At 40.6% G+C, this 14275-nt stretch overlaps 1 protein-coding gene across 4 annotated transcripts in view; it reads right to left on the bottom strand.

Moving 5' to 3' along the window:
• SCAPER (S-phase cyclin A associated protein in the ER) overlaps window positions 1-14275 on the bottom strand; it is a 394094-nt gene that overhangs the window by 202414 nt on the left and 177405 nt on the right. The gene's annotated exons all lie outside the window — the stretch shown is intronic.

The raw sequence follows: 14275 nt of genomic DNA, 5'->3' as shown, positions 1-14275 counted from the left end.
GTGGCAGGCGCATGCACGCCTGTACAGCGGGCTTTTCAAAGCAACGTATGTTGCTTTGCCTAGCCAAGCCATTCTGCCGACGTATAAAATGCGTAAAGCAGTCAGCAAGTGGTTAAAGAAATTCTAGGTAATATATTTTTTAGTCAGTGCTAATGCGGTACTGGCAAAACTTGACCCAGTGCTGAAAGAGAAACTGTAGTCTGCTCACATTTGTAGTAAAAATATCTTTGCCATTCTGAATCTTCCCTCCAACCACTTTGCATATTATTTTATATACAGTGGGGCAAAAAAGTATTTAGCCAGCCACCAATGTGCCTGTAATTGTCATCATAGGTATACCTCAACTATGAGAGACAAAATGTGGAAACAAATCCAGACAATCACATTGTCAGATTTGGAAAGAATGTATTTGCAAATTATGGCGGAAAATAAGTATTTGGTCAATATCAAAAGTTCATCTCAATACTTTGTTATATATCCTTTGTTGGCAATGACAGAGGTCAAACGTTTTCTGTAAGTCTTCACAAGGTTGTCACACACTGTTGCTGGTATGGCCCATTCCTCCATGCAGATCTCCTCTAGAGAAGTGATGTTTTGGGGCTGTCGCTGGGGAACACGGACTTTCAACTCCCTCCAAAGGTTTTCTATGGGATTGAGATCTGGAGACTGGCTAGGCCACTCCAGGACCTTGAAATGCTTCTTACAAAGCCACTCCTTTGTTGCCCGGGCGAATAAAGTTGGAGATTTGGTGTCCTCAATCCTGAGAAATACAGACAGATACTTATCCATCATGCCATACCATCAGGGAGGCATGTGACTGACTGGCCCCGAATATATTCTGCAGCAGGACGATGACCACAAAACATGCAGCCAACGTCATTAAGAATTATCTTTAGCGCAGAGAACAAGGAATCCTGGAAGTAATGGTTTGGCCCCCCACAGAGCCCTGATCTCAACATCATCGAGTCTATCTGGGATTACATGAAGAGACAGAAGGATTTGAGGTAGCCTTCAGAAGAAGTTCTGTGGTTAGTCCTCCAAGATGTTTGGAACAACCTACCTGCCAAGTTCCTTTAAAACCTGTGTGCAAGTGTCCCTAGAAAAATTAAAGAATTGATGCTGGTTTGAAGGCAAAGGGTAGTTACAATATTGATTTGACTAGGATTTCTCTTCTGTTCATCTACTTTCCATGTTGTAAATTGATAACAATTATTTAAAGTGGAGTTCCGAATAAAAAAGAAAATAGTGCAGCTGTTGACTTTTAATAATCGGACACCTACCTGTCCCAGGGTCCAGCGATGCGGGGAACGAAGCCCCGCTCGTCTCCCCCTCCTCTCTGAGGCGCCGGCATTGTCACTGTGGGCACCCAGCTGTGGCTTCACAGCCGGGCACGCACTGCACATGGGAAGGGGGAGAGGTGAACTTCCTTCCGGTGCCACGGAGCCCCGGGAGGAAGTGGGAGCTGGAATCCTCTAAAAAGAGGGTTTCTGCTCCCCCCCAAAAAAAATGACATGCCAAATGTGGCATGTCAGGGGGTCACCTTCCCTTAAAGCGGAAGTTCCATTTTTGGATGGAACTCCACTCTAATAACACTTCCATTCTTCTATTTCAGATAGCATTCCTAATTTTTGGAATTTTTTCATGACTAAAACTCTCAGATTAACATAGACTTATGGATATGTTGTGAATGAGCCCCAATGGATGATGTTGGTGAGAAGGCTGAAGAATTAGGGAAACAAAATACCATGGATTACCACATATAGTTCAAAGTACTTACAACTAACTTAACAAAGCAATGTCTTTGCAACTATTTAAATGGTACATAATGATTACAATTACATGACCATGTACATTCACATGCTTTCTTTGACTGCAACAACTGTCTGTTTTTGACAATTGAGTATGGTTTGTGATACTTTTTTTATTTGCATTAACCGGTTAAGACCCGAACCATTATGCAGGTTAAGTACCTTGCCCCTTTTTGCGATTCGGCACTGTGTCGCTTTAACTGACAATTACGCAATCGCGCGACGTGGCTCCCAAACAAAATTGCCATTTTTTTTCCCCACAAATAGAGCTTTCTTTTGGTGCTATTAGATCACCTCTGTGGTTTTTATTTTTTGCACTATAAACACAAATAGAGCGACAATTTTGAAAAAAAAAAACAATATTTTTTACTTTTTGCTATAATAAATATCCCCAAAAAAAGATATACATTTTTTTTCCCCTCAGTTTAGGCAGATACGTATTCTTCTACCTATTTTTGGTTAAAAAAAAATCGCAATAAGCGTTTATCGATTGGTTTGCACCAAATTTATAGTGTTTACAAAATAGGGGATAGTTTTATTGCATTTTTATTAATAATGTTTTTACTACTAATGACGGTGATCAGCTATTTTTTTGTGACTGCGACATTATGGCGGACACATGGGAGACTTTTGACACATGTTTGGGACCATTGTCATTTTCACAGCGAAAAGTGCTATAAAAATGCACGGATTACTGTGAAAATGACAATTGCAGTGAAAGGGTTAACCACTAGGGGGCGCTGTAGGGGTTAAGTGTGACCTAATGTGTGTTATTTACTGTAGGGGGGCGGGGCTGGACGTGTGATGTCACTGATCGTCGTTCCCTATATCCGGGAACAGACGATCACTGACACTACCACAGAGAAGAACGGGGAAGGTTTGTTTACACTCACCTCTCCCCGTTCTTCGGTTCCTGTGACCCGATCGTGTGACACCGGCGGCGATCCGGTCTGCGAGTGCGGTCACGGAGCTTTGGACCGGGTCGCGAGCGCACCGACCCATGGCTGGGCTCTTAAAGAGGACGTATATATATATATATATATATACGTACATGTGCCCAGTCGTGCCATTCTGTCGACGTATATAGTCGTGCGGCGGTCCTATACAATTTTTCAGGACAAGATTTCGGGGGAATGTCCCCTTCTTCAAGGTCCCAGCCGTACTGATTCACAAAAGTTTTAGCAGAATGTTAAAAAACACACAATCCGTTTTTGAAAACTCAAATAAAATATGTCTAAAAAATTAGTTTTAAACAAAATTGCTAAAATTAGCAATAAATATACAGACTTGGGGCTAGATTCAGGTAGGGGGACGTAATTTTGTGCGGGCGTAGCGTATCCTATTTACGCTACGCCTCCGCAACTTAGACGGGCAAGTGCAGTATTCACAAAGCACTTGCTCCGTAAGTTGCGGCGGCGTAGCGTAAATCAGCCGGCGTAAGCGCGCCAAATTCAAATTGAGAAGAGGTGGGCGTGTTTTAAGTAAATAAAACATGACCCCCACGTAAATGACGTCTTTAACGAACGGCGCATGCGCCGTTCGTGAAAGAATCCCAGTGCGCATGCTCGAAATTCTGCCGCAAATCGTCAATGCTTTCGACGCGGACGTAATTTACGCAAAGCCCTATTCGCGAACGACTTACGCAAACGACGTAAAATTTTCAAAATTCGACTCGGGAACGACGTCCATACTTAACATTGCGTACGCCTCATAGAAGCAGGAGTAACGTTACGCCGGAAAAAGCCTTACGCAAACAACGTAAAAAAATCTGCATATTCTACGCTCAAATCGACGGAAGCGCCACCTAGCGGCCAGCGTAAATATGCACCCTAAGATACGACGGTGTAGGAGACTTACGCCGCTCGTATCTTAGCCTAATTTAAGCGTATCTGGTTTCCAGAATACTCTTAAATTTACGACGGCGTAGATTCAGAGTTACGACGGCGTAACTATCTATGAATCTAGCCCTTGCTGTAGAAGCCCATGAGATAAACATGAGAAAATCATGTCCTTGCTGATCAGCCATTTACCCCAGCATTATCTCCTAGGCATCAATAGAGAATATGTCAGCAGGACAGCTGTATAAAAAGTCAAGTGTGTAAGGTCAGAACGGCAGCTGCGTGAGTTCACAGGAGAGGTGTTTATTATCAAGGAGCCAACTCGTGTGTGAGATCACCAGAGACGTATATATCATGTGCAAGACATTCTGCATACAAACTAATAACCCTGAGTACTTACATTCTCTGATTGAGCTTCAACTGAATAATACAGCTCTCTAATGCTACCAGAAGTGAAGATGTATAGTTATTACAACCACAAGGACACCCCCCCAATACCTAAACAATGCTATAATGATAAATGTACACAATAATTAATTCTATATCCAAAGACAGAAATGTATTTGCCCATTTGAATGAGGAAAGCTTGTGATGATCGTTTTAAAGAACCTTGTGTAACTGTTATCCAAGGCCATCATTAAAAATATATATATATAAAAAGAAGATGCATACATATACAGAATTTTCACTAATATCTTGATATGTCAAGAGTTAAAATGAAAGGTATGGAACTGGTTTTAGAGGTAATTAACCACTTAACCCCCGGACCATGAAGGTCATGCGCGCTTGTGCAGGGGTGACGTCATTGCGGCTCTGGCCAGTTACAGCCCACGAACCCAGAAGCAAGACGGGTGAAGATGGAAGCGGCTGCAGGTTTACCATTGCGGCGCTGGAACAACTTAGTTTTTAGATGTTTCACATAATGTGCTAGTATGCAATGCATACTAGCACATTATGACTTTATCTTGCAGAGGAAATAAAACAAAAAGGCCAGTGGTATACAACCGCTTTAAGAATACGTTTATAATATTTTAGCCAGGTAATATGAAATATTGCATATGAACATTTAATTCTTCCCCATGGAGCTGTGGGCGCCTTTTCACATGCTTACCAAACACATTTTAAAGACCATCTCTGGACAATACTATATCTTTCACCTCTGCTGCACTTATACCAAAGTTGTTAAAATAGTAGATACCTTCTGAACTGTTTTAATACTCACCTAAATCCGCCATGTATGTCCCTTGCCAAGGCCACATCTAGGAGTAACAATCAGTAGATCCAGTGCTGAAGCTAACCAGTCCCCTCTTCATGACATCATCTCTGCTGCAATTGCCTAAATCTTGAGAGGGTCCTGCCGCTGGACAGCAAGTAAGAATTGTCCACATTTTCACAGGCAGTGATGTAAATACATGAAGGAGGACCCTTCTCATGGAAGCCTCAGGACCTGGTGGATCAGGTGATGGTAGATTAAGTTGACTATTTGGGGATTTTTTTATTTTATTTTTTACTAACTGATCAATTAGTGGGGGTGGGAGGTCCCAAAGTTCAGCTTTAACTTCTTTGCTGAAAAACCCTTATATTTACAGAACTCAATAGCTCAAGACCATATTTGCATGATACAGTTGAATGAGCCATGTGAGTGATTAATTCCCCTTTTACTCCCTTTCAGTGCCTCACAAATATCTGCCACAGCAAGGACTAAATCATGTGACAACTCAGAGCTATTCAGGAATGTAGATCAACTTCAGTACACATAGCCTGCCCATAGATGGATCCAAAGTTGGCTGCTTTTCTTCACCTCTTTGGTTTTAGGGATATGGACAGACGGGCTTAATGTACCACACATGGAGGCCCTGTCATAAGTTGATATGCTTCTGGGTACGAGTTTATGCCCTGATATATTCTGTGACAATGATAGACGTTGTTAAAGACTCCAGAGTAGGTCTACTCAACAAACGTGCTCAAGGGGTACCCAGACAGTCTCAGTCCTTTATTTGTTTCATGTTCTTAGCAACCAAGATAGCTATTGCAACTGCTTTCAAAAGGCCCATAGGCAATGTCACAGTGATAAAGCGTAAACTCACTTGGAGAATAACAAAAAGTTGGTTGGCATCTTACAAGATACTTCAAGGTTCGAGAGTCCGGAACCCATGGATACAATATCTTGATTCTCCAACGTAATTCTTGTCAAAATGGTGGTTAGGGAAGGGTACCTGGGTGGGCCGTGGCTCCTTTATTCGCTTTCTTTCTTTCTCTTTTTCTCTTTCTTCTCACATACGGTTAAAGTTGCATCTACTCGTTATGGGATAAATGTTCTCTGCCATGATGCTAGTCTCCCGATCCAATTCTTCCTTTGCATCTCAGTGGACACTTTATAACTTTTACCTGGGACTTGTCCCTATCCATCTGGGATCGCCCGCAATCTCCTTTCAACTTTTACTAATTTCAAGCAACATCGGTGATAATTTTATTATATGTCTAGACCTATGTAGACGCGCCACAGTTTATTATCAATGTTATTTTCATTTGCCTGTTTGAAGTCCTGCCGCATGTGATGCAGACTTTTACTTGAGTTTGTGCTTGAATGATATTAATTTATCCACTGTGAGTTTTTCTTACTTCTCTTGAAAACTTCAATAAAAATATTGAAACAGAAAGCTCTGTAAGTGTAGGTCCAGGCATTAATCCAAATTTACCCCCTCCCCCAGAACAGGAAAAATAGGTAAGGGACAGATAAAACTCTATTGTCCACAGCAAGCAGAACTGACAAAGCTGCTTATGATTTTAGTGCAGTAAACAACACTGTGTTTGTCAGAGAATGACTACCAGACATTTGGCTAAAATAAATTTGCATGTATGAAGAATGGTTTAATAGAAATGCGCATGTGCCCATAATTCTGTGCAGAATGGTGACTAGGCGTGCGCATTCGCACATGAATGTGCACTTAATAAATGTTGGTGCCAGATGACTATTTAAAGGTGCTCATGCTATAGTCCTGACTGGTCTTTCAGCTGTTTCCGATGTCCTGCTAATACTCTGCTTGTCTCTGACCTGAACTTGGATCCTGCCTCTGCTCTGTTGCCAGTTTCTGACCCAAGTTCTGTTCTTGACCACGTGTCTGTCTATTGCCTCAGTACCTTGCTGCCTGCCTGCCGCTGACCTTGGCTATCCCTGTAACCACGCTGCTGTTCCCGATGCTACTCTCACATCTGGTTCAAGTGCCTTTCCGGCTGTCACCTGCATCAGCTCTGCTCATCACAGTAAGTTCCAGCCTCAAGCCCGCTTGGAGCTCTGACAAGCCTTGCATCTGGAACCTGCAGCCTGTGTGGAGTGCACCTTTAACTTTGCCTGGATTAGCTACTGTTCCTGACCTGATGTTCTGCCAGCCTGCCAGGGCCTGCATGTTCTGCTGCAAGCACGCCTATCGACACCTGCCTGAGGAACTCATGTTCCTCAGTACCATCTATTCCACCTGCAGTGGGACCTGGGCTGGAGATACAAGAGAGGTCAACCTTGTCATTTCAGTCTCCGATCAGGTACGTGACAGTGTTTTCATCCCAAGCAGGAGTTTAGGAACACACTGGATTTCTGGTGAATCAACAGGTATTTTTCTGTACTTGCAGCTTTTTTCAGTGGATAAAACAATGCGAGATGGGTCAACATTTTTTTTCTTACATACACTTTGAGTGCACCCTTGTGACTTTGGTACAATTTCATCTTTCATTCTGGCTGCTAGATAGTCAAGTGGATATTAAGCAGCCTTGAAACAGGTACATATTATGCACAGTCAAGTCAGAAAAAGATTCCATCCAAAATAAAAGATAAGATAAATACTTTATTGTCATTGCAAAGCAATTTACAATGAAATTCTATAAAAGCTCCACACATATGTAAACATATAACAATCTCACCATGCACACATGTAAACAATTTTCCCCCCCCCCCCCCCCAAAGCCTAAACAAGCCTAAAAATAAACCCTCACCGGCGCAGCAAAGCCAAGTCACCTGAAGTTAGATAATATCTAAAATCTTACCATTTAAGGCCTTGATGGCTCTTGGAAAGAAACTTTCCTTAAATCGGTTTGTCTTTACCTTTATATTTCTGAACCTCCTGCCAGATTTATTATTATATTAATTAGCGCTGCAATTTTCTTACACCTATTTAGGTTACGTTTTTTTCATTTTAATTATTCATTCACAGCTGTAGTTTATTTCACTTTTTTTTTTTTTGGCGCAGTGGTGATAGAGGTTACCCAGGGCGTTAGTATCCTATATCAATCATATATTGTTAATCTACTTCAATGCTCCTGATGAAGCGTCCTGTAGGCGAAACATGTCGAGAGTAAAAGCAAGATCTACTATTTCGCATATTGAACTCAGTTTCAAGAACTAAAAGTTTATATACACCCTCTGATGCTACACGTTTTCATGCTATGAGTGTATCAGCATAAGTATAAGCTTTCTTTGAAATACTGTATGTAACATGTACTGAGATCATATGTTGATACTATATTGTTTTCATGAAGTTGTGTATACAATTTTCTTCATATATGTCCTTTTTTACAAATAAATATTTATAGATCTTTTACAGTAATTATAGATCTTTTACAGTAATTACCTGTACCGCCAAAAGTCCATTTTATTAGTCCAAATGTATTCCTATCTCCATGTTGTTATACTCATCACACACATTACTGCCCCCCCTCCTCCTTCATACGCCTCTATTAATATCCACCTCTAATATATATAACCACGCCGCCCCCCCCCCCCTTTTAACTTTAGTATTCAATTTAATTTTAATTTATTAATGCCAGTATATCCCAAGCCCATCATATCTCATCTATCTTTTTTATATAACATATCATACCCATTACATGATCTTAATTCTCTACATTATATTACAATGTTCACTGTTAATTTATTACTCCTCTGTATGAGCACCCCTAACATAACCCCCCCCCCCTCTATTTAGCACCCAGCAGGTATCCTGCCTCCTCTCTGTATTCCCCTTTCTGTTCACCCCCTTTGTATTCAACGCCATACATGCCATGCATTTTCACCATTTTATATATAACATACATCCTTTATTTTGATCACTTTTTAATTTCGTCCTTTCATTTAATGTTATTTATACTTTTCCCTTTGTAATCCATTGCCACACTTCCTTATTAGCGTCCCGATCCGTAGCTCCACCCATCCTCTGCATGTCCCGCCTTGGCCCCTCCCTGTCCTCGCATTACAAATCAAGCTCCACAGTCTCTATTCATTAGCTTGACAAAGGAGTGCGGCAGCCGTACCATACACTGCCTGTACACTCGGAAACATGTCGCATTCCCAGTGACGTCATCACCCCTCGCCTGCCTGTCCATCTGCGCTCCGAGCCTCGTTTGAAGTCCCTCTCCTCCACCGCAGCAGGCTCCATTACATCAGCGGTGAGAACACACTCTAACAGGACAGCCCTTCTGCAGGACCAGGAAGTGAACCAGCGGACCTGATGACATCTCCCTCCCTCCATTGGAATTATACATGCCTATTGTATACCACTAAAATGTGAGTGGCTAACCCTTTGTTTACATTAAATTGTGTTAAAACTACTACACTCAGAGGCGCCTCTTCCCTTGTTGTTTTCCTTTAGAATTGGAACATGTTTTCTGTTCCCCTCTGATGGCAGCCCTGAGAGTATAACCCCCAGCAACAATTACCTCACTTCAGACATTTATGTTATACTGTCAGAGCTTGGACTTCACTTCTCACTGACAGTATATAACCTTATGTATACTTGTTATACTGACTTGATACCTGTCGCACTGGTTTCCTTGCGCATTTTTTACTTGTACTGTATTTGCTGGGGTACTGTTACTTCAAAACATGGGAAAAAGCCATTTACCGTAATTCCTTAGGCAGTTCAATATTACAATTTGTACCCTGGTGAGTGTTTAGACTGTCTATGATTTAGGATATTTTTTATCCCTTTCCAACCTTCACATGCATCATTCCCTCTAAAATATTCTTCAATTTTATTTTTATTAACTAATTTAGCCTCTGTTATGCCCCTCGTATATTAGCTCTAGCAACACTATACTTATCCTTATTCCTAAAGGCACTATCCTGTTCTCTCAAAAGACAGTGTACTCTCTTGGTCATCCAGGGCTTCTGATTGGGAAAAACCTTGATACGCTTCCTTTCTGTAACAAAGTCTACACAAGTACTAATGTAACTCAGTACTGTTTCAGTGTACGTATTTAGATCATGTTGTACAAAAATTTTCCAAGTGGAATTCTATAGTCACAATATACACTTTCCTTTTATAAAATCAGAATTGCAAAAATACTACAAACAATAGATATTTCTGACAATTCAACATAAGCTTACTTGAAAACTCTCCTTTGAGGCTGTGAGTGCTGGCTGTCGATTGGTTGTCTCTTTCCACAACTTCTTGTATTTCCTGCATGCTTTACAGCGTTTCCTCTGTTGTTTACTTTTGATTTCTAAGGACTACAAATCCCATGGTACCTTGCTGTCTGCAAGCAATAATTCCTATACTCTGAAACTCCACCTCTCAGCACCTCTGTAGCACAGAAGGCATGCTTTGTGAAATGTGCGACACAGCAGTGCCTATTCACAGGGCATAGTGAATACAAAATCCAATGAAGTAAATGTGTAGGGATCTTCACTATTTAAGTTTACAAACTTCAAGACCATTCAGATTAATAGGAGTAGGTTAGAAATAATTAAAATACAATGTGGAAATTAATATATGATTTTAAATGTTGACTGTAGATAAGCTTTAATGTGTCTAATAACAAGAATGTTGATTGCCACTATGAGGGACAGTAAATCCCTGTAACAGGCATAATAACATTTACTTATATGCACTGTGTCTGTTCAGACACGGGTTTTGTGAGTTTTTCAATGTAGGTGACAGCTTCACTAATTCATATAAGAAAGGGGTCAAAAAGTGACTACAGAATCCAATCCTTCCACACCCACTTTAATTTTAGACATTTTAATGTATAGTTATAAACACTGAGATATTTTGTGTACCTACAAAACAAGCACAATTGACATTTTAATTGGGATCCGTATAAAGACGGAAACATAGCTTAATTATGTCACTGATCAAATGAATTGTTTATTGAAAGCTGAATTAGAGATATTTGATTGGTGTGGCTCTCATTTTATGTGCCAACATTTGCTCTATTACCTGGAGGGCAGTCTACAGGACTCTGCATGTTTCAGCATATTTTTAAGTTCATTTGGAAAAGGCTTCCATTTTTCTATTTTCCAATTATCTTTTATAGCATGCACTGCTGTTTAATCTTAAAATCATAAATGAAGTTTAAATCCTTACTGACATCTTAAATGTTTGTATGGCGATAGACTTAACAAAAAAAAAAAAAGTTATTTGTATGCTGATGGGGAGGCTCCAGCACAATGGCAGCAACCCAGATAAACACACTAACAAAGATATAAAGGGACATTCAATGTGTTCAATGGAAAAAAATAGCTAACATATTTGTTTATGTGAACGATAACAAATGCTGTGTACAAAATTAAAGTGGTAGTCCATCTTTGGCAAAAATTTGCAAATGCAGCACTGATCTCATGATCAATGAGCATTTACGATCTTTTGTTTTGCAATGAAGGCTACACAGCATTGTACCATGTATAAGTGAATAATAATGCGCTAAATCAACTGATCAAGTGAAGTGTCAACACATCAAAAATACTGGAGGAGAAGGACAATAATATACAAAGAATATACAAGGAAAAATGAGTTCCAAAATTCATTAATATATCGTCCCTTGATGCTACAATCCCAGAGCAACTCAGCTACACCTTCCCGGACCACACATACACAATGTGTGAGATTTCAGCAACTTGATGATGTGATAATCAAACTGGTCAGGTCAGGGTGTGCTTTCCACCAGGTATTCACGTGCTCAAATATGCAGGGAAAAAGGGAGAAAGGAAAGACCAATAGTGTGATACCGTAGATGAAATACTGGCGTCTCACAATACACAGAATATCACTCACGAATCCTCGGTAGTATTAAGGCTTCAACGTATGTGCGTGTGTGCTGCTCAGCTTGTCAGGCTCCTCATCCGGCACCTCCGTGCGTCCCGTCACTCAAGCTCCTCCCCCACCCGTATCGTCACTAGACACGTGACTTATTCATGGTTGACCCATGAATAAGTCACGTGTCTAGTGACGATACGCGTGGGGGAGGAGCTTGAGTGACGGGACGCACGGAGGTGCCGGATGAGGAGCCTGACAAGCTGAGCAGCACACACGCACATACGTTGAAGCCTTAATACTACCGAGGATTCGTGAGTGATATTCTGTGTATTGTGAGACGCCAGTATTTCATCTACGGTATCACACTATTGGTCTTTCCTTTCTCCCTTTTTCCCTGCATATTTGAGCACGTGAATACCTGGTGGAAAGCACACCCTGACCTGACCAGTTTGATTATCACATCATCAAGTTGCTGAAATCTCACACATTGTGTATGTGTGGTCCGGGAAGGTGTAGCTGAGTTGCTCTGGGATTGTAGCATCAAGGGACGATATATTAATGAATTTTGGAACTCATTTTTCCTTGTATATTCTTTGTATATTATTGTCCTTCTCCTCCAGTATTTTTGATGTGTTGACACTTCACTTGATCAGTTGATTTAGCGCATTATTATTCACTTATATATCTTTGCTTGGTTTAGTTCACCGTTATAATTGCAGCTTTTTCATTTATTTATTGGTTAGGTGGTATAATTATTTAATCATTAGTAGCGCTGTAGACCTTCACATATTTTTTAGCATTGTACCATGGTCACCACGTTGCTCTGAGTCCGAAAAGCTGCGGGTTCTTCTTTCACGCAGTTGTTGCGCAAAGGGCAGGCCATATGGAAACGCTTGAGAAACTGCGAACAGGAAAGCGCATTCCCGCCACACAAAAAGTTTTTTTTCTGCATAGTGTGACAGAAGCAGTGTATGTAAGTGGTAAGAGATGATCTTGTCAGTGAAAGGGTGTTCGTGTTAGTAGGACAGGATGGACACTATAGCTGGCCATACACTGAGCAACAATACACTGGCTTCTAACGAGCTGAACGAATTTCATTGCTGTCATCACCACATTGCTCAAAATCCTTTGACTGAAAAATCAAAGGAGTCGTGCAGATGATTGTTGGCTGAACATCTGCAGGCACTGTTCAAATAATCTGACAACCAGTGCTGCTGGCTATTAGAATACAACAGTTGCAGCAGGAATCACTTTGATTTCAGCCCATGCGGAAAGAAAGAAATCTATGGGTATATGACCAGCCTAACCACTTGCAGACCGGCTCACGCCGATATAGAATGGCATGGCTGCGCAAAACAATGTATAGGTACACAAATCCCTGTTCTGTCAGGGGAGAGGAGACATATCGTTTGTTCCTAGTAAATAGGAGCAGCAATATGTCTACATTTACACAGTAGTCAGTGGATTTTTATAGCACCGATCGCTGTATAAATGTCAATGGTCCCAAAAATGTGTCAAAAGTGTCCGAACTGTCCGCCGCAATGTCGCAGTACCGCTAAAAATCGTAGATCACCGCCATTACTAGTAAAAAATATATAATAATAAATATGCCATAAATCTTGCCCATAGTTAGTAGACGTTATAACTTTTGCGCAAACCAATCAATATATGCTTATCGCTATTTTTACCAAAAATATGTAGAAGAATATATATTGGCCTAAACTGATGAAGAAATGTGTTTTTAAAAAACATTTTTGGGGATATTTATTATAGAAAAAAGAAAAAAAAATATATATATTTTTTAAAATTTTGCTCTTTTTTTGTTAATAGCGCAAAAAAATAAAAACCGTTGAGGTGATCAATAACCACCAAAAGAAAGCTCTATTTGTGGGGAACAAAGGCGCAAATTTTGTTTGGGTACAGTTTTGCACGACCCGTGCAATTGTCAGTTAAAGCGATGCAGTGCCAAATTGTAAAAAGTGCTCTGGTCAGGAAGGGGGTAAAGTCTTCTGGGGCTTCAGTGGTTAAAGTGATATAACACCCAAAAGCAAAAATGTTATATATTACAACTTACAGATCCTTAGATGTGGTGGCTGCATTGGTTTACCATTTTTAGGCTTCTTTCTCTTAATTTCACCTGGTGATCCTGCCAGTAACACAAAGCCTGTCTTAAGGTAACTGCATTCAGCATGAAGTAGTAAAGCAAACCCCTTAGGACAGCGGCATTGTCAGTCTGGGGAAATGGAAGTGTGATAGACTATAGCAGAAAGCTCTAAAACTAGCTCTGATATGTAGACTAAAACTACTAAAACAGGGTATAGTGAAAACAATGGGAGAAGGGGTTCCCCATGCAGAGTAGACGGTGAGCAGAACGAGAACAGGAGGGAGAGATTACATCCTGCTACTTTCATTTGTTACTGTGTTTGCAGTGAACAAAACGTACGTTACACAGAACAAACATGTAATAATATGATCTTTGACTATAAACCCATAGAAAAATTTAAGATTGCAGTGAGAAAAAGTATGAAGAGCCAAGAAGAAATATTACATTAGGCGTCTTAGCAGGGCAATGGTATGATGGTGGAAACCACTCAAAATATCACAT

This window comes from Rana temporaria, chromosome 3, assembly GCF_905171775.1.
Source record: "Rana temporaria chromosome 3, aRanTem1.1, whole genome shotgun sequence".
In the NCBI taxonomy this organism is placed as follows: Eukaryota; Metazoa; Chordata; class Amphibia; order Anura; family Ranidae; genus Rana; species Rana temporaria.
Note: the sequence above shows the minus strand (reverse complement) of the source record. Positions and strands in the feature narration are given on the sequence as shown.